This window comes from Triticum urartu, chromosome 2, assembly GCF_003073215.2.
Source record: "Triticum urartu cultivar G1812 chromosome 2, Tu2.1, whole genome shotgun sequence".
Taxonomy (NCBI): domain Eukaryota; kingdom Viridiplantae; phylum Streptophyta; class Magnoliopsida; order Poales; family Poaceae; genus Triticum; species Triticum urartu.
In genome coordinates, this window is record NC_053023.1 from 435,478,372 (window position 1) to 435,505,189 (window position 26,818).

General features: G+C 46.6%; 1 pseudogene; it reads right to left on the bottom strand.

The window, feature by feature from the left end:
• Window positions 1–3,653: 3,653 nt before the first annotated feature.
• Window positions 3,654–26,818, bottom strand: part of LOC125536997 — a 51,083-nt pseudogene continuing 27,918 nt past the window's right edge.

A 26,818-nucleotide genomic window follows, 5' to 3' on the forward strand; every position in this document is an offset into this window, starting at 1 on the left:
CTTTTTCCCTGGTTTGCTAGTGGCCGCAACTACCATGGGCCATATACGGGTCGTAGGATCCATGGGTCTCCTATGGGCCATCGATAAATGGGCTGTAATCGGTGGGCCTCGGGTCGTCGGATAAATGGGTCTACATGGGCCATAATCGGGCGTAATTGGTATCGGCCTAGCATGGTAACAAGCCGATAATAGGCCATAGGACAGCAAAGGCTTAATTCTGTCACAGGCATAGCGGGTCGTTAATGGGCCAGAATATAGGACGGGCTTGAAACGGCGCAACGGGTTAACAGGCCAGAAACGGGCCGACTCTTGCCATGGGCCGAATTTGGCCCATTAGGGTAACAGGCCTGTAACGGGCCGACTCTTGCCATGGGACGAATTTGGCCCATTAGGGGAACAGGCTGTAACACCCTCGATGCGACTATATCTCCCACGTGTCGAGGCACGACTTAGAGGCATAATCGCATTGAAGGCATATGTCGCAAGTTAGGCAATCTTCACAACATCCCATGTAATATAGATAATAAAAGGGGAGATAACATAGTTGGCTTACACTCGCCACGTCAAACAAGTACATAAATAACATTACATCATCCAAACACTCATGGCCCGACTACGGCGCCAAAATAGAAGATAACCCAACATGCGACACGGTCCCGATCACCCCCAACTGGGCACCACTACTGATCATCAGGAAAGGAAACATAGTAACGTTGAGAGTCTTCGTCGAACTCCCACTTGAGCTCAAACACGTCACCTGGAGTGGAATCATCAGGCCCTGCATCTGGTGTAATAGTAATCTGTGAGCCACAGGGACTCAACAATCTCGCACCCTCGCGATTAATACTATTTAAGCTTACAGGTAAGGCCGGGTAAATATAGGTGGAGCTGCAGCAAGCGACTAGCAAAATATGGTGACTAACTTATTCGCAAAAGAGAGCGAGAAGAGGAGGCAAGGCGCGAGCGAGAAACTAGAGAATAACCTGCGCAAACATTGCTCCAACACCTTGTCCACTTCCCGGACTCCGCCGAGAAGAGGTCATCACGGTAAAACACTCAGTTGATTCATTTTAATTAAGTTAAGGTTCAAGTTATCTACAACCGGACATTAACAAATTCCCATCTGTCCATAACCGCGGGCACGGCTTTCGAAAGTTCAAATCCCTGCAGGGGAGTCCCAACTTAGCCCATGACAAGCTCTCACGGTCAACGAAGGAATAGACCTCCTCCCGAGACGTTCCGATCAGACTCGGTACCTCGGTTCTTCAAGACACTTCGACAGGTTAAAACAAAACCAGCAACACCGCCCGAATGTGCCGACAAATCCCGATAGGAGCTGCACATATCTCGTTCTCAGGGCACACTTAGATGAGCCAGACGTCGGGTAGGCCAGCCCAGAGTTGCCCCTGGTAGCCCCGGACATCGCTCGGTGGGACCAACACTCAGAGGAGCACTGGCCCGGGGGGCCTAAAATAAGATGACCCTCGGGCTCCGGAAACCCAAGGGAAAAGAGGCTAGGTGGCAAATGGTAAAACCAAGGTTGGGCATTGCTGGAAAAGCTTTAATCAAGGCGAACTATCAAGGGGTTCCCATTATAACCCAACTGCGTAAGGAACGCAAAATCGGGGAACATAACACCGATATGACGGAAACTAGGGCGGCAAGAGTGGAACAAAACACTAGGCGAGAGGCCGAGCCTTCCACCCTTTACCAAATATATAGATGCATTAAGATAACATGGCTATATAATGATATCCCAACAAGTAAATAAATGTTCCAACAAGGAACGGCCTCCAATCTTCACCTGCAACTAGCAACGCTATAAGAGGGGCTGAGCAAAGCGGTAACAAAGCCAATCAATGGTTTGCTAGGACATGGTGGGTTAGAGGTTTTGACATGGCAATTTGGGAGGCTTGAAAGCAAGTGGTAGGCATCGTAGCATTGGCATAGCAAAAGAGCGAGCAAACTAGCATATCAAAGATAGTAGTGATTTCGAGGGTAAGATCATCTTGCCTGCAGAGTTGTCAGAGTTGACTGGATCCTCGAAAGAAAACTCAACGGGCTCCTCATTAGAGAACTCGTCTCCCGGCTCTACCCAAACAAGACAAACAAGCAACAAGGACACAATCAACCACGTGCAAGGATCAAACAACATGATGCAAAGATGGTATGCTATGCGGGATGCGATGCGGGATGCATATGCAAGATATGACAGGAAATGCAAGAACCTGGCCTCAACATGGAAATCCAAGTGTTCCACTGGAAATATGATATGAAATCGCTTGAAAACGATATAAAGAACGTCGGAATCGGAGTTACGGTTTGGAAATGGCAAGCGATTCAAATATGGCACCGGTTTGCAATTTACAGCAAGTAGCCATCTAAATGCAACGAAATGAACATGCTACAGCACCCAAACATGGCATAAAAATACATGGCAGAATGAATTCAATATCCTTAACAAAATTCTAGCACTGAGCTATGGCCAATTCATCCATTAACAGGTTCAAACAAGCATGGCAAAAATGCATATAGCAAACAGATTTCAGACTTAGTGAAATCAACACTTGTCTGGAATTTCAGATCAGATAGCACTCTTCGGAGCAACAAAACTACATGCTACAGGACCTGAACATGGCAAAGTAAAGCATGGCATGGAGCTACTCAAAGAGATAAACAAAAGTCCCTTAGTGACCTTGAGCCAAAAGGGATCAGAAAATACAATTGCAAGCATGTGAATATGGCAAAAACATAATCAGTTCTCAGACTTGGTGAAAACTGGCACATGCTGAAACATATCTCAAGTAGGCATGTTTACGAGCACGATGCACTCACTATGGTGCAAGTCATGAAAAGCTAAGAATACATCCATCAAGAATACACAAAATTCAAGCTAGACATGGCAATTACAATAGCATAGCATGCACGGATCAACTACAACATCATCGGCAAAATTGCAAACAAGTTGACAATCTGCCCAGATTCATAAAGTAGCAAAAGTAGAGCTCGATTGACTCAAGCTAGGGTGCTCCAAAATTTCAAACAAAGACATGGACGGATAGAGCACTACAAGATTGACAAATCATCCTTACTTATCATCCTCAAAAGAGGCACGGATCACTAGGAAACAACATGAAAATATGGCCATATGAGATAAACAGATCAAGGACTTGGTGGAAATGCTAAGTCCCTGAAATCAGAATTACCAAGTGCACCACTTTGCAAGCTTGTGCTAGTCACCACACACATCACAAAAATACATGGGTTGCACCTATGGAAAGATGACAAAACCCTTAACAAAACACATGTAGAACTTATGGGCATATTATGAACACAATAATCATGGCAAAAATGACAAAAAACTAAATGGAGCAGCAGATCTGACACTTAAATCAAGTAGCCATCTTCTAACAGCATTTAAGGCATCAAGATGAACTCAAATGAAAATGATGCAATGAGATGAAATGATGTACTCTCTCAGATGAACATTTTGATATGCTATATGCCAAAAACGGAGTTACGGATGCAAAGTTACGAGGCTATGAACAGGAACATATGGGCTAGGGTTCCGGGAATAAAAGTCAACCGAGGAGATATTTTCAGATCTGGATCTGGCGACATGGAAAACGAGGATGGCCGGGGCTTCGCCGGAATCACTGTAGACGACCGGATCCGGCGACGTGGGACTTGCCGGTGACCGGGCTTGGCGAGGACGGCGATGTGGGGCGGCACCGCCGGGCGGTGAGGGCGCGGTGACCTTGGGGCGGCGCGGAAGCCGAGGCGAGGCGGGGCGGAGTGGCGGTTGGAGATGACGGCGGCGCGCGGCGAGGCGGCGACCGGCGATGGCGGTGGCGAGGCAGCGCAGCGAGGCGCGGGCGGCGGGGAGCGAAGGAGGCGGGCAGCGGCTTCGGGCCCTCGGGGGCCGGCTCCCAGGCTCCCGGGCCCGCGCGGAGTTCGGCGGCGATGTGGGGCGCCCGCGCCACGTGGCGCGCCCTGGTTGGCGGCGGCGATTTGTCCGGGGGGGTCAGACGTGTCCGGCGCGACAGAAGACGGATCTAGGGTTAGGGAAAGAGTGGTACCGCGAATTTTGAGAGGGTGGACTATATATAGACATAGGAGGAGCTAGGAGAGTCCAAATGAGGTGCGGTTTTCGGCCACGCGATCGTGATCGAGCGATCTAGATGATGGAGAGGGATTATGTGGGTTTTGGGCCAAATTAGAGGTGTGTTGGGCTGCAACACACACGAGGCCTTTTCGGTCCCTCGGTTAACCGTTGGAGTATCAAACAAAGTCCAAATGGTACGAAACTTGACAGGTGAGCTACCGGTAGTAAACCAAGGCCGCTTGGCAAGTCTCGGTCCAATCCGGAAATGTTTAATCCCCACACATGAAATAAAGTTAGAAATGGCCACCGGAGGAGAACGACGCGCCAGAATGCAAAACGGACAACGGGGAAAATGCTCGAATGCATGAGAGGAACACGTATGCAAATGCAATGCACAAGATGACATGATATGAGATGCATGACAAATATAATAACGCACGGAGACAAAAAAACCCGAACCCGAGAAAATAAAATTACTTAACACCGGAAACGGCAAGAGTTGGAGTACGAATTGGGAAAGTTACATCCGGGGTGTTACACAGGCCAGTAATGGGCCGGAAGTAATCGAGGGCCGAAAAGGAGCCCAAGAATGTATGGGCCGTCAATAGGCCGAAAGCTAACATGTGCTGGAAACGGCCCACGTAAATCACAGGCCGTTAACGGGTATAAAGAAAATTATGTTCATTATGGGCTAGAGTCACCGTGGGCCTTTACCTGGGCCGGCCTATTATGGCACACGAAAATCTTGTGGGCCTTTACCTGGGCCGGCCCATTATGGCCTACGAAATCATGTGGGCCTTTAGCTGGGCTGGCCCATTATGGTCCGCAAAATCTTGTGGGCCTTTAGCTGGGCCAGCCCATTATGGTCCGCAAAATCTTGTGGGCCTTTAGTTGGGCCGGCCCATTTAAACTTGTTGGGCCGTGCCACGTGTCGACGTATCATAGGCGCCTTCTGTCCAGTGGGTGGATGACATCTGTCCCGACGATGAGCCGACACGTGTTTCCTCTAGCCAATGATGATTTTACACGTGGAAAATCCCCATTGGTCAGGGCTGTTAACGGGTTATCGGATCCAAAACCCGACCCGATAGCTTAACGACGTTCCGTTACGGTGGATGCCACGTGTCGGTCACCCTTGACGAAAGCACTTCTGTGATGCGTGATTTATCGTCATGGAAGTGGACACTTCCGTGGTGATAATTTTGGTAATGTCATGGAACAATTCTACGACAGCACAGGTATGACTATCTTGATTCTATCATAAATTTGTCATGGATGTACATGCATGACAAAAAACGCGACCTACTGTGACAAACACCTATCATCACGGAAGTGTATTTTTTTTGTAGTGTGAGTTAGTTGCGGGATGATGCATCACGGAACGAGTAAAGAGACTTGTCGGTAACGAAATTGAACTAGGTATGATGATACCGACGATCGAATCTCGGGCAAATAACATACCGATGACAAAGGGAATGACGTATGTTGTTATGCGGTTTGACCGATAAACATCTTCGTAGGACATGTAGGATACAATATGAGAATCCAGGTTCCGCTATTGGTTATTTACCGGAGATGTGTCTCGGTTATGTCTACATAGTTCTCGAACCCATAGGGTCCGCACGTTTAACGTTCGATGATGATTTGTATCATGAGTTATGTGTTTTGGTGACCGAAGTTTGTTCGGAGTCCCGGATGAGATCATGGACATGACGAGGAGACTCGAAATGGTTGAGAGGTAAAGATTCATATATTGGAAGGTGGTATTCGGACATCGGAATGGTTCCGAGTGATTCGGGTAATTTTTCGGAGTACCGAGGGGTTACTGGAACCCCCGGGAAAGTGTTGGGCCAACATGGGCCTAAGGGAGAAGAGAGGGAAGCCCGCGGGGGGTGGTCGCGCCCCCCTCCTTAGGAGTCCTAATAGTACAAGGAGGAGGGGGTGGCGCCCCACTTCCCTTTCCCTCTCCCTCTCCTTCCTATTCCCTCCGGTGGAAGAAAGGAAGGGGGTGAATCCTACTTGGACTAGTAGTCCAAGTAGGACTCCCCCCATGGCGCGCCCCTCCTGGCCATGGCCTCTCTCCCCCTCCTTTATATACGTGGCCAGGGGCACCCCAAGGACACAACAGTTGTTTCTTAGCCGTGTGCGGTGCCCCCCCTCCATAGTTTACCACCTCGGGTATATTGTCGTAGTGCTTAGGGGAAGCCCCTCGCGGATCACATCACCAACACCATCACCACGCCGTCATGCTGACGGAACTCTCCCTCGACCCTCTACTGGATCAAGAGCTCAAGGGACGTCATCATGCTGAATGTGTGCCGAACACGAATGTGCTGTACGTTCGGTACTTGGATCGGTTGGAGCATGAAGATCGACGTTCGACTACATCAACCGCGTTACATAACACTTCCGATTTTGGTCTACGAGGGTACATTGACACACTCTCCCGTCTTGTTGATATGTTTCTCCTAGATAGATCTTGCGTGATCGTAGTATTTTTTTAATTACTATGTTCCCCAACAGTGGCATCCGAGCCAGGTCTATGCGTAGATGATATGCACGAGTAGAACACAAAGAGTTGTGGGCGATAATAGTCATACTACTTACCACCAACCTCTTACTTTGGTTTGGTGGTATTGTTGGATGAAGCGGCCCGGACCGACATTACATGACTGCATTAATGAGACTGGTTCTACCGAGGTGCTTCGCACACAGGTGGCTGGCGGGTTTATGTTTCTCCAACTTTAGTTGAATCAAGTTTGACTATGGCCGGTCCTTGTTGAAGGTTAAACAACACACTTGACAAAAAATCATTGTGGTTTTCATGTGTAGGTAAGCATGGTTCTTGCTACAAGCCCGTAGTAGCCACATAAAACTTGCAACAACAAAGTAGAGGACGTCTAGCTTGTTCTTGTAGGGCATGTTGTGATGTGATATGGTCAAGATGTGATGAGATATAAATTGTTCTATGAGACGATCATGTTTTGCAAAAGTTATCGGCAACTGGCAGGAGCCTTATGGTTGTCGCTTTCTTGTATGAAATGCAATCGCCATGTAATTTCTTTACTTTATCACTAGGCGGTAGCGATAGTCATAGATGCAATAGTTGGCGAGATGACAACGACGCTATGATGGAGATCAAGCTGTCAAGCCGGTGACGATGGAGATCATGACGATGCTTTGGAGATGGAGATCAAAGGCACAAGATGATGATGGCCAGATCATGTCACATATTTTGATTGCATGTGATGTTTTTCCTTTATGCATATTATTTTGCTTAGTACATCGGTAGCATTATAAGATGATCTATCACGAATTTCAAGGTATAAGTGTTCTCCCTGAGTATGCACCATTGCTACAGTTTGTCGTGCCGAGACACCACGTGATGATCGGGTGTGATAAGCTCGTTCACATACAACGGGTGCAAGCCAGTTTTGCACATGCAGAATAGTTGGGTTAAACTTGATGAGCCTAGCATATGCAAATAAAAGGTCGAACATGACTCATATAGTAGATATGATCAACATAGAGATGTTCACCATTGAAAACTATTCCATCTCACGTGATGATCGGACATGGTTTAGTTGATATGGATCATGTGATCATTTAGATGACTAGAGGGATGTCTATCTAAGTGGGAGTACTTAAGTATGATTAATTGAACTTTAATTTATCATGAACTTTGTACCTGATAGCTTTTTGCATATCTACGTTGTTGTAGATCAATGGCCCGTGCTACCATTCCCTTGAATTTTAATGCGTTCCTATAGAAAGCTAAGTTGAAAGATAATGGTAGCAACTACACGGACTGGGTCCGTAACTTGAGGATAATCCTCATTGTTGCACAGAAGAATTATGCCCTGGAAGCACCGCTAGGTGTACCACCTGCGCCAGCAACTACACACACATTGTGAATGCCTGGCATTCGCGTGTTCATGACTACTCGATAGTTCAGTGTGCCATGCTTTACGGCTTAGAATCGGGACTTCAAAGACGTTTTGAACGTCACAGAGCATGTGAGATGTTCCATGAGTTGAAGTTAATATTTCAAGCAAATGCCTGAGTTGAGAGATATGAAGGCTCCAACAAGTTATATAGCTGCAAGATGGAGGAGAACAGTTCTATCAGTGAACACATACTCAGAATGTCTGGGTATCATAACCACTTGACTCAGCTAGGAGTTAATCTCCCTGATGATAGTGTCATTGACAAAGTTCTTCAATCATTGCCACCAAGCTATAAAGGCTTCATGATGAACTATAATATGCAAGGGATGGAAAAGACTATTCCCAAGCTCTTCACGATGCTAAAGGTTGCGGAGGTAGAAATCAAGAAGGAGCATCAAGTATTGATGGTTATCAAGACCACTAATTTCAAGAAAAAGGGCAAAGGGAAGAAGTGGAACTTCAAGAAGAATAGCAAGAAAGTTGCTACTCCCGGGAAGAAGCCCAAGTCTGGACCTAAGCCTGGAACTGAGTGCTTCTACTGCAAATAGACTGGTCACTGGAAGCGGAACTACCCCAAGTATTTGGAAGATAAGAAGGATGGAAAAGTGAAAGGTATATTTGATATACATGTTATTGATGTGTACCTTACTAATGCTGGTAGTAGCGCCTGGGTATTTGATATTGGTTTTGTTGCTCATATTTTCAACTCGAAACATGGGTTATAGATTAAACGAAGATTGGCTAAGGACGAGGTGACGATGCGCGTGGGAAATGGTTCCAAAGTCGATGTGATCGCGGTCGGCACGCTACCTCTACATCTACCATTGGGATTAGTTTTAGACCTGAATAATTGTTATTTGGTGCAGCGTTGAGCATGAACATTATATCTGGATCTTGTTTGATGCGAGACGGTTATTCATTTAAATCAGAGAATAATGGTTGTTCTATTTATATGAGTAATATCTTTTATGGTCATGCACCCTTGATGAGTGGTCTATTTTTGTTGAATCTTGATTGTAGTGATACACATATTCATAATATTGAAGCCCAAAGATGCAAAGTTAAAAATGATAGTGCAACTTATTTGTGGCACCACCGTTTAGGTCATATTGGTGTAAAGCGCATGAAGAAACTCCATGCTGATGGACTTTTGGAATCACTTGATGCTTGCGAACCATGCCTCGTGGGCAAGATGACTAAGACTCCATTCTCCGAAACAATCGAGCGAGCAACTAACTTATTGGAAATAATACATACCTATGTATGCGGTCCGATGAGTGTTGAGGCTCGCGGCGGGTATCATTATTTTCTGACCTTCACAGATGATTTAAGCAGATATGGGTATATCTACTTAATGAAACATAAGTCTAAAATATTTGAAAAGTTCAAAGAATTTCAGAGTGAAGTGGAAAATCATCGTAACAAGAAAATAAAGTTTCTATGATCTGATCGTGGAAGTGAATATTTGAGTTATGAGTTTGGTATTCATTTGAAACAATGTGGAGTAGTTTGACAACTCACGCCACCTGGAACACCACAGCGTAATGGTGTGTCCGAACGTTGTAATCGTACTTTATCAGATATGGTGCGATCTATGATGTCTCTTACTGATTTACTGCTATCGTTTTGGGGTTATGCTTTAGAGATGGCTGCATTTACATTAAATAGGGCACCAACTAAATCCGTTGAGATGACACCTTACGAACTGTGGTTTGGCAAGAAACCCAAGTTGTTGTTTCTTAAAGTTTGGGGCTGCAATGCTTATGTGAAAAAGCTTCAACCCAATCAGCTCAAACCCAAATCGGAGAAATGTGTCTTCATAGGATACCCAAAGGAAACTGTTGGGTACATCTTCTATCACATATCTGAAGGCAAGATATTCATTGCTAAGAATGGATCCTTTCTAGAGAAGGAGTTTCTCTCAAAAGAAGTGAGTGGGAGGAAAGTAGAACTTGATTAGGTAATTGTACCTTCTCCCGAATTGGAAAGTAGTTCATCACAGAAATCATTTCCAGTGATTCCTACACCAATTAGTGAGGAAGCTAATGATGATGATCATGAAACTTTGGATCAAGTGACTACCGAACCTCGTAGGTCAAACAGAGTAAGGTCCGCACCAGAATGGTATGGTAATCCTGTTCTAGAGGTCATGTTAGTTGACCATGATGAACCTATGAACTATGAGGAAGCAATGATGAGCCCAGATTCCGCAAAATTGCTCGAGGCATCTGAGATGGGATCCATGTATGAGAACAAAGTATGGACTTTGGTTGACTTGCCCGATGATCAGCAAGCCATAGAGAATAAATGGATCTTTAAGAAGAAGACTGACGCTGACGGTAATGTTACTATCTACAAAGCTCGACTTGTTGCGAAAGGTTTTCGACAAGTTCAAGGGGTTGACTATGATGAGACCTTCTCACCCATAGCGATGCTTAAGTCTGTCCAAATCATGTTAGCAATTGCTGCATTTTCTGATTATGAAATTTGGCTAATGGATGTCAAAACTGTATTCTTTAATGGATATCTTAAAGAAGAGTTGTATATGATGCAACCAGAAGGTTTTGTCAATCCTAAAGGTGCTAACAATATGTGGAAGCTCCAGCGATCCATTTATGGACTGGTGCAAGCCTCTCGGAGTTGGAATATACGCTTTGATAGTGTGATCAAAGCATATGGTTTTATACAGACTTTTGGAGAAGCCTGTATTTACAAGAAAGTGAGTGGGAGCTCTGTAGTATTCTAATATTATATGTGGATTACATATTGTTGATTGGAAATGATACAGAAATTCTGGATAGCATAAAAGGATACTTGAATAAGAATTTTTCAATGAAAGACCTAGGTGAAGCTACTTATATATTGGGCATCAAGATCTATAGAGATAGATCAAGACGCTTAATTGGACTTTCACAAAGCACATACCTTGATAAAGTTTTGAAGAAGTTAAAAGTGGACCAGTCAAAGAAAGGGTTCTTGCATGTGTTACAAGGTGTGAAGTTGAGTCAGGCTCAATGCCCGACCACTGCAGAAGATAGAGAGAAAATGAAAGTCATTCCCTATGCCTCAACCATAGGTTCTATCATGTATGCAATGCTATGTACCAGACCTGATGAGTGCCTTGCTATAAGTATAGCAGGGAGGTACCAAAGTAATCCAGGAGTGGATCACTGGACAGTGGTCAAGAACATCCTGAAATACCTGAAAAGCACTAAGGATATTTTTCTCGTTTATGGAGGTGACAAAGAGCTCGTTGTAAATGGTTACGTCGATGCAAGCTTTGACACTGATCTGGATGACTCTAAGTCACAAACCGGATACGTATTTATATTGAATGGTGGAGATGTAAGTTGGTGCAGTTCCGAGCAGAGCGTCGTGGCGGGATCTACGTGTGAAGTGGAGTACATAGCTGCTTCGGAAGCAGCAAATGAAGGAGTCTGGATGAAGGAGTTCATATTAGATCTAGGTGTAATACCTAGTGCATCAGGTCCAATGAAAATCTTTTTTGACAATACTGGAGCAATTGCCTTGGCGAAGGAATCTAGATTTCACAAGAGAACCAAATACATCAAGAGACGCTTCAATTCCATCCATGATCTAGTCAAGGAGGGAGACATAGAGATTTTCAACATACATACATATCTGAATGTTGCAGACCCGTTGACTAAGCCTCTTCCACGAGCAAAACATGATAAACACCAAGACTCCATGGGTGTTAGAATCATTACTATGTAATCTAGAATATTGACTCTAGTGCAAGTGGGAGAATGAAGGAAATATGCCCTAGAGGCAATAATAAAGTTGTTATTTATATTTCCTTATATGATGATAAATGTTTATTATTCATGTTAGAATTGTATTAACCAGAAACTTAGTGCATGTGTGAATACATAGACAAAACAAAGTGTCCCTAGTATGCCTCTACTTGACTACCTTGTTAATCAAAGATTGTTATGTTTCCTAACCATAGACATGTGTTGCCATTTGATGAACGGGATCACATCATTAGAGAATGATGTGATGGACAAGACCCATCCATTAGCTTAGCATTATGATCATTTAGTTTTATTGCTATTGCTTTCTTCATGACTTATACATGTTCCTCTGGCTATGAGATTATGCAACTGTGGAATACCGGAGGAACACCTTGTCTGCTATCAAACGTCACTGTTGGGGAACGTAGTAATTCAAAAAAAAATCCTACGATCATGAAAGATCTATCTAGGAGAAGCATAGCAACGAGATGGGAGAGTGTGTCCACATACCCTCGTAGACCGAAAGCGGAAGCTTTTGGTAACGAGGTTGATGTAGTCGAATGTCTTCATGATCCAACCGATGAAAGTACCGAACGTACGGCACCTTCGTGTTCAGCACACGTTCAGCACGATGACATCCCTCCAGCTCTTGATCTAGTTGAGTACGCGGGAGAGTTCTGTAAGCACAACAGCGTGGCGATGGTGATGATCAAGTTACCGGTGCAGGGCTTTGCCTAAGCACTACGACAATATGACCGAGGTGTTAAACTATGGAGGGGGCCACCGCACACGGCTAAGAGATTGTCTGTTGTGCTTTGGGGTGCCCCCTGCCCACGTATATAAAGGAGGGGGGAGGAGGCCGGCCAAGGGGGAGGCGTGCCAAGGGGGGAGTCCTACTAGGACTCCAAACCTAGTAGGATTCGCCCCCTTTCCTTCCAACAGAGAGGGTGAAAGGGGAAAGGAGGGAGAGGGAGAAGGAAAGAGGGGGACCGCGCCCCCTCCCCTTGTCCAATTCGGATTGGGGCAAGGGGGGCGTGCCCCACCTCCTGTGGCGTGCCTCCTCTCCTCCACTATGGCCCATTAGGCCCAATAACTTTCCCGGGGGGTTCCGATAGCCTCCCTGTACTCCGATAAATCCCCGAACCTTATCGGAACCATTCCGATGTCCGTATATAACCTTCCAATATATCAATCTTGACCTCTCAACCATTTTGAGACTCCTCGTCATGTCCGTGATCTCATCCGGGACTCCAAACAAACTCCAGTTGTCAAATCAGATAACTCACAGTACAAATCGTCATTGAATGTTAAGCATGCAGACCCTACGGGTTTGAGAACTATGTAGACATGACCGAGACACATCTCCGGTCAATAACCAATAGCGGAACCTCGATGCTCATATTGGCTCCTACATATTCTACGAAGATATTTATCGGCCAAACCGCATAACATACTTCATTCCCTTTGTCATTGGTACGTTACTTGCCCGAGATTCAACCGTCGCTAACTTCATACCTAGTTCAATCTCGTTACCGGCAAATCTCTTTACTTGTTACGTAATGCATCATCCCATAACTAACTCATTAGTCACATTGCTTGCAAGGCTTATAGTGATGTGCATTATCTGGAGGGCCCAGAGATACCTCTCCGATACACAGAGTGACAAATCCTAATATCGATCTATGTCAACTCAAAAAAACACCATCGGAGACACCTGTAGAGCATCTTTATAATCACCCAGTTATGTTGTGACGTTTGATAGCACACAGAGTGTTCCTCCGGTATTCGGGAGTAGCATAATCTCATAGTTAGAAGAATATGTATAAGTCATGAAGAAAGCAAAAGCAACAAACTAAACAATCATAATGCTAAGCTAATGGATGGGTCTTGTCTAATGATGTGATCCTGTTCATCAAATGACAACACATGTCTATGGTTAGGAAACTTAGCCATCTTTGATTAACGAGCTAGTCAAGTGGAGGCATACTAGGGACACTCTGTTTTGTTTATGTATTCACACATGTCCTAAGTTTCCGGTTAATACAATTCGAGGGAAGCCCGCTGAGGGAGTCCTGGATAAGGGGTCTCCGGACAGCCGGACAATCTCCATTGGCCGGACTGTTCGACTATGAAGATACAAGATTGAAGACTTCGTCTCATGTCCGGATGGGACTCTACATGGCGTGGAAGGCAAGTTGGCAATACGGATATGGGTATCTCCTCCTTTGTAACCGACCTTGTGTAACCATATAAACCGAAGGGTTTTAGTCCGTAGGACAACAATCACAACATACAATCATACCATAGGCTAGCTTCTAGGGTTTAGCCTCTCTGATCTTGTGGTAGATCTACTCTTATACTACCCATATCATCAATATTTATCAAGCAAGACGTAGGGTTTTACCTCCATCAAGAGGGCCCGAACTGGGGTAAAACATCGTGTCCCCTGCCTCTTGTTACCATCCGGCCTAGACGCACAGTTCGGGACCCCTACCCGAGATCCGCCGGTTTTAACACCGACATTGGTGCTTTCATTGAGAGTTCCTATGTGTCGTCGCCGTTAGGCTTGATGGCTCCTACTAGCATCGATAGAGATGCGGTCCAGGGTGAGACTTTTCTCCCCGGACAGATCTTCGTTTTCGGCGGCTTTGCGTTGCGGGCTAATTCGCTTGGCCATCTGGAGCAGATTGAAAGCTACGCCCCTGGCCATTAGTTCAGATTTGGAAGTTTGAACTACACGGCCGACATCCACGGAGACTTGATCCTCGACGGATTCGAGCCACAGCCGTGCGCACCGCACTGTCGCGATGGGTATGACCTAGCTCTGCCACCGAACAGTACCCCAGAGGCTGCGCCTGCATCAACTCCGACTCATAGCTCGGAGCCAACTACGCCACTCGAGGACGGGTGGTTAGACACCGCCTCAGGGGCTGCAGTCTCAACTGCGATCGAGCCGAACACCTGCCTAACCCTCTATGCAGCTCGTGACTCCAAGGTGCCGGACTCTTTTCCGGACTCCGAACCATCCGCGCCCCTGCCAATCGAATCCGATTGGGCGCCGATCATGGAATTCACCGCCGCGGATATCTTTCAGCACTCGCCCTTCGGCGACATTCTGAATTCACTAAGGTCTCTCTCTTTGTCCAGAGAGCCCTGGCCGTATTATGGCCAACAGGATTGGGATGCGGACGATGAAGAAATTCTACACCCACCCACCACCCACTTAATAGCCACTATCGATGACTCAACCGACATGCTCAACTTCAACTCCGAAGACATCGACGGTATGGACAACGATGCGGGAGGCGAAGAGGAACCACCACCCACAGAGCGCTGGATGACCACCTCATCATATGACGTATACATGGTGGACACACCAAAAGAAGATGACGACGAGGAATGGAAGGACGCACCGAAGGCTTGTTCCCCCAAGAAGAAGTCAAAGAGGCGGCGCAAGCGCCGCCCCAAATCCCGCCTCGGCAGAAATAACGATCATTCAGAACCAGCTTTGGAGCAGGGTGAAACACTGCCGGACCACGGCAATACGGAGAATCAAACCGAACAAACCAATTCTATCAAAGATAATAGTCTGGACGGCATAACGCCGGACAGGCACCCGGAGCAGCAGAATGGCCGTCAAAGGCTTGTTGCCACCGCGAGGAGTCTGAAAAAGCAGAAGCAAATGCTCAAGGCTGCGCAGGACACACTCCAAATCAGATGGAGCAAAGTACTCAACATAGCAGCGAAGTACAACGGCAATCGCTCCACCAAGAGCTACCCAAAGCGGAAGTTGCTACCTGAATTAAATGAGGAGGCCTCAGACCTCCCACAACCGAAAATAAAAACGGCCACCTGGCCGGGTAGACGACCTCAAGGCCAACATAGAGCGGCAAACAACGCCACCCACAAGCCAATACGCGATCCACGCGAGGGCTCGCACCAAAAGGACGGCGCAACCATATCCATCTATGGACCACGCAAGCGCGCGATGTAACACAACAAACATCCAAACAACGTGGTACACCCAGATACAGGGGTGCCGCACATCCCCTATGTTTCACCGACGTGGTGCTGGACCATGAATTTCCAGAGGGATTCAAACCCGTAAACATAGAGGCATACGACGGAACAACAGACCCTCAAGTACTTACCCCTCAAGCTCAAAGGGCCAGCTCGTCACTGGCTTAAAAGCCTCCCCGAAAACTCCATTGGAAGCTAGGAAGAGCTCAAAGACGCTTTTCGGGCAAATTTTCAAGGGTCTTATGTCTGACCTCCGGACGCGGACGATTTGAGTCACATAACTCAACAACCCGGAGAGTCAGCCCGAAAACATTGGAACAGGTTTCTTACTAAAAAGAACCAAATTGTCGACTATCCGGACGCCGAAGCCTTGGCAGCTTTTAAGCATAGCGTCTGTGACGAATGGCTTGCCAGACACCTCGGCCAAGAAAAGCCGAGAACAATGGCAGCATTAACAAGCCTCATGACCCGCTTTTGCGTGGGTGAGGACAGCTGGCTAGCCAGATGCAGCACCAGCGACCCTAGTACATCTAAAGTTAGAGATGGAAACGTGAAATCACGGCGCAACAGCAATAACAAATGCCGGAATAAAGAAGACAGCACGAAGAGCACAGCAGTAAACGCCGGATTCAAAAGCTCTCGGCCAGGTCAGCAAACGCCGCCCTCTAAAGGCGCCAGAGACGAACTGTCCAGCCTAAACAAAATTATGGACCAAATATGTCAGATCCATAGCACCCCTGCTAAACCCGCTAATCATACCCACAGAGAATGTTGGGTCTTCAAGCAGTCCGGCAAGCTCAACGCCATACACAAGGGGGAGGATACACCAAGCGAAGACAAGGATGAGCCTCTCAAGCAAGACACTGGGGAACAAAAGAAATTTCCACTAGAAGTCAATACAGTAAATGTGTTACACGTGATCAAGGGAAGAAAAAAACCGGCACTCCCATAAGAATATGCCCAAGGGCCTATCACCGCAGATTCCTGCCACTGGGTGTCTTAACCGACCACTTTCGACCATCGTGATTACTCAGCAAGTATCCGGCGTGCAGGATGGGCTGCCCTGGTATTAGACCCAATAATCGACGGATACCACTTCACACGAGTCCTGATGGACGGTGGCAGCAGTCTCAACCTGATATACTAGGATACAATCCGCGAAATGGGGATAGACCCAACGAAAATTTGCCATAGCAATACTACCTTTATAGGGGTAATGCCAGGCCCAGGGGCTCATTGCACGGGCTCCCTGCTACTAAAGGTTATATTTGGCTTCCCCGATAACTTCCGTAGCGAACATTTAACCTTCCACATTGCTCCGTTCCAAAGCGGCTATCAAGCACTACTTGGACGTGAAGCTTTGCTCGCTTTAATGCAATACCACATTACGCTTCCCTAACGCTCAAGATTCCCGGTCCACGCAGCATCATTATAGTGAACGGAAGTATCAAGCGATCTTTGCGCGCCGAAGAGAATGCGACTGCCTTGGCAGCCACACACTAAAAATGGCCTCACCAACTAAAGCATTTGATAGGTCGTCAAGACCACGGACGCGGTTATACGAGTCCGGTGCTGCTATATGTAATTTGTACAGGATTGATGGCCACACCCCTATTACAAATACAAGGGGCTCAATGCACACAGACAAGCAGCAATTTCTACTCATTTTTAGTTATACATGGTTTCTTTAAAAACTATCTTTTTGCATGACAACTTTTTCACCTAAGTTCCTCTCTTTTACAGATGATCATCGTGCTACACCCGTCCAGGATACGGCACAACGGAGACACAGGCGCAGACGTGCAGCAGGGACCCGTTCCAAGGATTCTTTTTAGATTAATACCCTGCGTAAACCTTTTTTACTGTCTCTTGTTGATACACATCCACCAAATTCTCAGCACATTTGGGAAGGATGCTGACGTCTTGGCATGTGGCCACGTTAGAATAATGCACGTACCTGGACACAAGGGGCTTCTCACAAAGGGCACGATTTAGGCCCGATTTATACCATAAAGAACGAATACCTTAGGGAGTGTTCGGCGTCGCGAGTTTGGCCTTATATGCATCAGCTCCGAATCATTGTCTTTGGTCAAATGTTGGGTTTACCCAGCTCCTGTGTTTTGGTGTCTTACGTTCCGCTTTATCGGCTAAGGTAGCACCAGGAGAACTACTGCGATTATGCCCTGGTTCATCCGGACGAGCACCTTAGTAGAGAAAGCCGAAAACTGACTGTCATGATATAGCGTGAGACTGGTCAACCACTCGATGACCTATCGGAATGTTAGAATTCCTCCGCCTTAACGAAGGGCCGTTTCCCGGCCAGACATGTACGCACCCTGCGATCGGGAGAGTGCGGAGCCACCAGGGGCTATCTAGTAGCCCCACTGTCAAACTCCTATGGCTAAGTGAAAGTGTTAAAGCATTATAGTCCGGTTGCCTCGTTCGCTACGCTATCACCTCCTTAATAGGACCAAGACGTTGGGTTAAGTGTGAACATGCGTTTTTCGCGAGCACCTCCGCATTATATGCGTGGGGGTCGAAGCCGAGGGCTGCAATCTTTCAGGTTATACACATGTATACATAAACGGCCACACAGGAGGCATCATACTACTTTTAGGCAAAAGTATAAACATGGCCTTATAAAAATTCATAAAAGCATTGTGTTTACAAAGAGAATACATATCACTCAAACATAATATTCTTCAAGCACTGGGCCTCTATCAAACGAGCACCCTCGAGAACCTCCTCAAAATAGTGCTCGACGGCCACTAGGCCTATGGCCGAACCCTGCGCCGCAACAGTGGTAGCGTCCATCTCCGCCCAGTATGCTTTAACACGGGCAAGGGCCATCCACGAGCCTTCTATGCATGCCGACCTATTCATCGCATTAGTGCGCGGCACCGCACCAAGGAACTGCTGCACTAAGCTGAAATAGCTGTTCGGCTTTGGCTTTTTCGGCCATAGCTGATCCACAACAGACCACATGGCGAGTCCGGACAACCTATTCAGTTCGGCCCATTCGGCTAGCTGATCAGTCAATAAAAGCGTGTCCACTTCACGATCTGTCTGACCTTGGAAGTACTTGGCAGCATCGGCAGCACTCGCCACCAAATCCATATACGCATCTGCCGAACTCCATAGCCGATCCAGACGGGCATACCGTGGATCTCCGAACTTCCTCCGTAACATGAAGGGTTTCCTAGCCGCAATATCCCCGGCTTCGCGCAGCTCCTCCTTCTTCGCTCTCATAGCAGAACGGGTGTCTTTCTCCGCCATCCTGGCCTTATCAAGGTCCGTTGCCTTCGCTCGGTTTTCTTTTTCACGGACCCGGCAATGGTCGGCAGTGTATTTTAATTCTACGGCCATCTTGGCCATCCTCTCTTGGATCTCGCAATGTGCGGCCTTCTCGGCTTTCAACTCTTCGGCCGCCTTCAAAGCAGCCGCATTACTAATCCTCGCTTGTTCCTTGGCTCGGGCAAGTTCTGCCCGCAAGGTTTCCAAGGTGGCAGCTCCATCTGCAGTCACAACATATTAAAGATACTGGCATCATGCTGCTCTTACTATGTGGCGTTCAACAGATAATAACACTTACCCTATGCCTCGTCAAGCCTCTTGGTAACAAGCTCGATGTCGGCGTCTGCCGCATCCAGTTGCCGTTTTAATTTGGAAAACTCACTAGTCCGGCTAGCCACCGGAGCTTCCACCACCTGCACATAGGGGCAGTCTGGTTATTGCCTGGGAATATGATCCTCTGTTCGCCGCCGTTCTTGACGACAACCAGAGTCTTAGGGGCTACTATCTACACAGGGCACACCTAACATGTGCAGTACTATCACATATTATCTCACGTACCTCAAAGCCTGTCAGTAGACTCATAAAGCCTTCATGTAATCCACTTTCGGCGCATGAAATTCTCCCCATCACCGTACCCATCAGCGTACGGTGTTCTTCTGAGATGGCCGCTCGCCCCACCAGCTCCCTCAGAATGTCCGACCGCATACCAGACGGTGCCGGACTCTTTTGTCTGCTCTCTTCGGGAGCCGGACGCTGGGGACTTCAGGGGTCTATGGGATTATCTTCTAGCCTCACCGGATCCGGAGAGGCCCTCCGTGACGACACTTCGGGGTCGCCCGCTTCTTGAGCGGAGGAGTCCCGGGGAGGCGTTTCGCTCTCCATCATCTCTGGAAGAAGATCCCCCGAAGACGAGCTCAACTGAGAGGGGCTAATGCCCGAACTGCAAGATATATGCGGTGGTTATTTTCTCAGAAAAAAGATAGCATATCTTTACTATTAAAGTATTTTGGATCACTTACGACTCGTTGGAGGGCTGATCCCCTTGCGGACTTTGTGCGGCGAAAGAACCCCCCGAGGCAGGACCCTCTGTGGGAGACTTCTTCTCCCGTTTGGAGGCTTCGGCTTCCGGATCCTCGGAAGCAGTCCTTTTCCTCCCCCGGTCGTCCTCCTTCGTGGGAACGCTCGTTCCCTCGGTCGGAGCGGGTAGCGATGGGGGCCAGCGTTCGCCCGTATTATCCCCCTCGTTATCTTCCTTCAAGGGTTCCGGGCAAGGTGCGACCTCGAGCATCTTTTCCAGGACCGGATTTTCCAAACCCTCAGGGAGGGGGGCCAAACACCGAATCATCTTCGCCTTTGTTAGCCAATCCTGGTCAAAAAGCAAACTCTCAGAAATAACTTCATGATGAATAAAAGATAGTGTGTTCGGCTAGAGGATTTCTTACTTGTTCGGCGGCGCGGTTACTGCTCAGGCCCACGTCCTCGGTAATATCCGGACACTCTACTTGAGGTTCGAAGAATGACTTGTACATCTCCTCGTGCGTCAGGCCGAGGAAACTTTGAATGGCATGCGGTCCCTCTGGGTTGAACTCCCACAAGCGAAGGGACCGGCGTTTGCAAGGCTGGACTTGACGAACCAACATAACTTGTATTACCGCAACTAAATTAAAATCTCCCTCGAAGAGATCTCGGATGCGGCTTTGCAGTATAGGCACGTCCTTGGCTGGACCCCATCTCAGACCTCTGCTAATCCATGAAATCAGTTGTGGTGGGGGCCCGAACGGAAAGCGGGGGCAGCCGCCCACTTGGCACTTCTGGGAGCTGTGACATAAAACCACTCCCGCTGCCATAATTCGGACACCTCTGGAAAGGAACCTTTCGGCCATGGAGCTCCTACCATCTTGCCTATTGATGCACCACCGCACGCTGCATGTTGCCCCTCGATCATCTTCGGCTTCACTTCAAAGGTCTTGAGCCACAAGCCGAAGTGAGGGGTAATGCGGAGGAAGGCCTCACACACGACAATAAATGTCAAGATGTGGAGAAAGGAGTCCGGAGCTAGATCATGGAAATCTAGCCCGTAATAGAACATCAAACCCCTGACGAAGGGATCCAGGGTGAGGCCTAGGCCTCGAAGGAAGTGGGAGACAAACACGACGTTCTCGTTGGGTTCGGGAGTAGGGACGATCTGCCCTCGAGCAAGTAGTCGATGCGAAACCTCGGCGGTCAGGTATCTGGCCTCCCTCAACTTCTTAATGTCCTATTCCGTAATGGAGGAGGGCATCCATCGGCCTTGAAGGCTGGATCCGGACATGATTGAAGATCCGGAGCACCTAACCTGGGCTTTGGGTGTTAGAACTCAAGGCGGGGGAAGGGTTCGATTGAGCACGGGAGGGAAAAAGTGAAAACCTTGTCCCTTTATAAAGAGGGTGAATGTCAAGCGTCCTCTCCGTAGCCGTTTAGGACTTGCCTATAATCTAGGAGTCCTAGACACGGTTGGGTTACCCACGACCGCATTAATGAGAATCCCGTAATTGGGGGAACACGATCTCTGCTTCGACAAGACGTGTCAAGAAACCGTCTCACGTTATGTGTGGAGCTGGTTAAAAGAAACGGTTTGAATAATCACCGGGCCATGACGTAACGTCATGCTGCCAAGACAAGCCAGCAAATTAGATTTGTGAAAATATTATTATCTCTACAGTGGAATGTGGAACTTATTTTGCAGGGTCGGATACTATCCTCCTATTCAAATTCTTTTGTGATGTATTCGGAGAAGGAACCCGCCTTGCAATGCCGAAGACAATACTGCGTGCCGGACTCATCGTCATTGAAGCCTGGTTCAGGGGCTACTGAGGGAGTCCTGGATAAGGGGGTCTCCGGACAGCCGGACTATCTCCATTGGCCGGACTGTTAGACTATGAAGATACAAGATTGAAGACTTCGTCTCGTGTCCGGATGGGACTCTACATGGCGTGGAAGGCAAGCTAGGCAATACAGATATGGATATCTCCCCCTTTGTAACCGACCTTGTGTAAACCTAACCCTCTCCGGTGTCTATATAAACCGAAGGGCTTTAGTCCATAGGACAACAATCACAACATACAATCATACCATAGGCTAGCTTCTAGGGTTTAGCCTCTCTGATCTCTTGGTAGATCTACTCTTGTACTACCCATATCATCAATATTAATCAAGCAGGACGTAGGGTTTCACCTCCATCAAGAGGGCCCGAACCTGGGTAAAACATTGTGTCCCCTGCCTCCTGTTACCATCCGGCCTAGACGCATAGTTCGGGACCCCCTACCCGAGATCCGCCGGTTTTGACACCGACACTCGCGAATGGTGGTCGCACGCCCCCCCTCCTTAGCACTACGACAATATTACCGAGGTGGTAAACTGTGGAGGGGGGCACCGCACACGGCTAAGAAACAACTGTTTTGTCTTTGGGGTGCCACTGGCCACATATATAAAGGCGGGGGGAGAGAGGCCATGCCTATTCCCTCTGAAGGAAGAAAGGAAGGGGGGGGCGAATCCTACTTGGACTAGGAGTGCAAGTAGGACCCCCGCCATGGCGCGCCCCTCCTAGGCATGGCCTCTCTCCCCCCGCCTTTATATATGTGGCCAGTGGCACCCCAAAGACAAAACAGTTGTTTCTTAGCCGTGTGCGGTGCCCCCCTCCACAGTTTACCACCTCGGTAATATTGTCGTAGTGCTAAGGAGAAGCCCCGCGCGGATCACATCACCAACACCGTCACCAAGCCATCGTCCTGAACGTGTGTTGAACACGAAGGTACCATATGTTCAGTACTTGGATTGGTTGGATCGTGAAGATGTTCGACTACATCAATCGCGTTACATAACGCTTCCGCTTTCGGTCTATGAGGGTACGCGGACACACTCTCCCGTCTCGTTGCTATGCTTCTCCTAGATAGATCTTGCATGATCGTAGGAAGTTTTTTGAATTACTACGTTCCCCAAAGGTCGAAGATCTTTTCTTAATCTAATGGAAGAGCACGTAATTTTTGTCTAAAAGGAAGCACATGTGCACATGCAATCTTGCATTGTTAAGAAGTTGATCCCCACTACTACCATCTCTCTCAACATGCACACACTCCATGTGAGCATGCATGCTGATGTCGCTTGAAGCTACGTCAGTATTTCCCCAAAGAGGAAGGGATGATGTAGCATAGTGATAACCCACAAGTATAGGGGATCGCAACAGTTTTCAAGGGTAGAGTATTCAACCCAAATTTATTGATTCGACACAAGGGGAGCCAAAGAATATTCTCAAGTATTAGCAGCTGAGTTTTCAATTCAACCACACTTGGAAACATAATATCTGCAGCAAGGTATTTAGTAGCAAAGTAATATGATAGTAGTGGTAACGGTAGCAAAAGTAATATTTTTGGTTTTATAGTGATTGTAACAGTAGCAACGGAAAAGTAAATAAGCGAAGAACAATATATGAAAAGCTCGTAGGCAATGGAGCAGTGATGGATAATTATGTCGGATGCGATTCCTCATGCAATAGTTATAACATAGTGTGACACAGAACTAGCTCTAGTTCATCAATGTAATGTAGGCATGTATTCAGAATATAGTCATACGTGCTTATGGAAAAGCACTTGCATGACATCTTTTGTCCTACCCTCCCGTGGCAGCGGGGTCCTATTGGAAACTAAGGGATATTAAGGCCTCCTTTTAATAGATTACCGGACCAAAGCATTAACACTTAGTGAATACATGAACTCCTCAAACTACGGTCATCACCGGTAAGTATCCCGAGTATTGTCACTTTAGGGTTAACGGATCATAACACATAATAGGTGACTATAGACTTGCAAGATAGGATCAAGAACTCACATATATTCATGGAAACATAATAGGTTCAGATTTGAAATCATGACACTCGGGCCCTAGTGACAAGCATTGAGCATAGCAAGGTCATAGCAACATTAATCTCAAAACATAGTGGATACCAGGGATCAAACCCTAACAAAACTAACTCGATTACATGATAAATCTCATCCAACCAATCACTATCCAGCAAGCCTACGATGGAATTACTCACGCACGGCGGTGAGCATCATGAAATTGATGATGACGATGGCGACGGATTCCCCTCTCCGGAGCCCCGAACGGACTCTAGATCATCCCTCCCGAGAGAGATTAGGGCTTGGCAGTGGCTCCGTATCGTAAAACGCGATGAATCCTTCTCTGTGGTTTTTTTCTCCCCGAACACGAATATATAGAGTTGGAGTTGAGGTCAGAGGAGCAGTAGGGGGCCCACGAGGCAGGGGGCGCGCCCAGGGGGGTAGGCGCGTCCCCCACCCTCGTGGACAGGGTGTGAGCCCCCTGGCCTTGATTCTTTCGCCAGTATTTTTTATATATTCCAAAAATAATCTCCGTTTATTTTCAGGTCATTCCAAGAACTTCTATTTCTGCACAAAAATAACACCATGGCAATTCTGCTAAAAACAACGTCATTCCGAGTTAGTTCCATTCAAATCATGCAACATAGAGTCCAAAACAAGGGCAAAAGTGTTTGGAAAAGTAGATACGTTGGAGACGTATCAACTCTCCCAAGCTTAAACCTTTGCTTGTCCTCAAGCAACTCAGTTGATAAACTGAAAGTGATAAAGAAAAACTTTTACAAACTCTGTTTGCTCTTGTTGTTGTAAATATGTAAAGCCAACATTCAAGTTTTCAGCAAAGATTATGAACTAACCATATTCACAAAAACATTTAGGGTCTCATGTTTACTCATATCAATGGCATAATCAACTAGCGAGCAATAATAATAAATCTCGGATGACAACACTTTCTCAAGACAATCATAATATGATATAATAAGATGGTATCTCGCTAGCCCTTTCTGAGACTGCAAAACACAAATGCAGAGCACCCCTGAAGATCAAGGGCTGACTGGAAATTGTAATTCATGGTAAAAGAGATCCAGTCAAGTCATACTCAATGTAAACTAACAATAATACATGCAAATGACAGCGGTGCTCTCCAACTGGTGATTTTTAATAAGACGATGATGACTCAACATAAAAGTAAATGGATAGGCCCTTCGCAGAGGGAAGCAGGGATTTGTAGAGGTGACAGAGCTCGATTTTCAAATAGAGATGAATAATATTTTGAGCGGTATACTTTCATTGTCAACATAACAACCGAGAGATCTCTCTTCCATGCTACACAGATTATAGGCGGTTCCCAAGCAGAACGTTAAAGTTTATACTCCCCCACCACCAACAAGCATCAATCCATGGCTTGCCCGAAACAACGGGTGCCTCCATCTAACAACAATCCTAGGGGATTTTTGTTTGCAATTATTTTGATTTGATTTGAGCATGGGACTGGGCATCCCGGTGACAAGCCATTTTCTCGTGAGTGAGGAGTGGAGTCCACTCCTCTTGGGAATAACCCACCGAGCATGGAAGATACGGACAGCCCTAGTTGATACATGAGCTATTTGAGCATACAAAACAGAATTTTTATTTGAAGGTTTAGAGTTTGGCACATACCAATTTACTTGGAACAGCAGGTTCATACCGCATATAGGAAGGTATGGTGGACTCATATGGAATAACTTTTGGAGTTTATGGAGTTGGATGCACAAGCAGTATTCCCTCTTAGTACAAGTGAAGGCTAGAAAGAGACTGGGAAGCGACCAGCTAGAGAGCGACAATAGTCATGAACATGCATTAAAATTAATCAACACTGAATGCAAGCATGAGTAGGATACAATTCACCATGAACATAAATATCGTGGAGGCTATGTTGATTTTGTTTCAACTACATGCGTGAACATGTGCCAAGTCAAGCCACTAGAATCGTTCAAAGGAGGATACCACCCTATCATACCACATCACAACCATTTTAATAGCATGTTGGCACGCAAGGTAAACCATTATAAACTCCTAGCTAATTAAGCATGGCATAAGCAACCATAATCTCTAATTGTTATTGCAAACATGTTTCATTCATAATAGGCTAAATCAGGAACGATGAACTAATCATATTTACAAAAATAAGAGAGGTCAAGTTCATACCAGCTTTTCTCCTCTCAGCCAGTTTGTCATATAGCGTCATTATTGCCTTTCACTTGCACGACCGAATAGTGTGGATAATGAAAATAGTGCACGTGCGTTGGACTAGCTAGAATCTGCAAGCATTCAATACATGGGAGAAGACAAGGTAATATAGGCTCTTTTTTAGATCAACAATAATGCATAAAACAGCCACTCAAAAATTTCATCACGGTCTTCTCCTCTCAACCCCCAAAGAAAGGAAAAGAAATAAAACTATTTACACGGGAAAACTCCCAACAAGCAAAAGAAGAACGAGAAATCTTTTTGGGTTTTCTTTTTAATTACTACTACAGGCATGGAAAGTGAACTAACTAAAAGCTACAACTAATTTTTTTGGTTTTTCTTAAGGTTTTTCAAACACACAAAAAGAAATCTTAAAAAAGAAAATAAACTAGCATGGATGATACAATGAAAAAGTATGAGCACCGACAACTAGAATGAGTGTGTGAACATGAATGTAATGTCGGTGAGTGAGGGAGTGCTGGATTAGGGGGTCTTCGGACAGCCGAACTATATCCTTTGGCCGGACTGTTGGACTATGAAGATACAAGATTGAAGACTTTGTCTCGTGTCCGTATGGGACTTTCCTTGGCGTGGAAG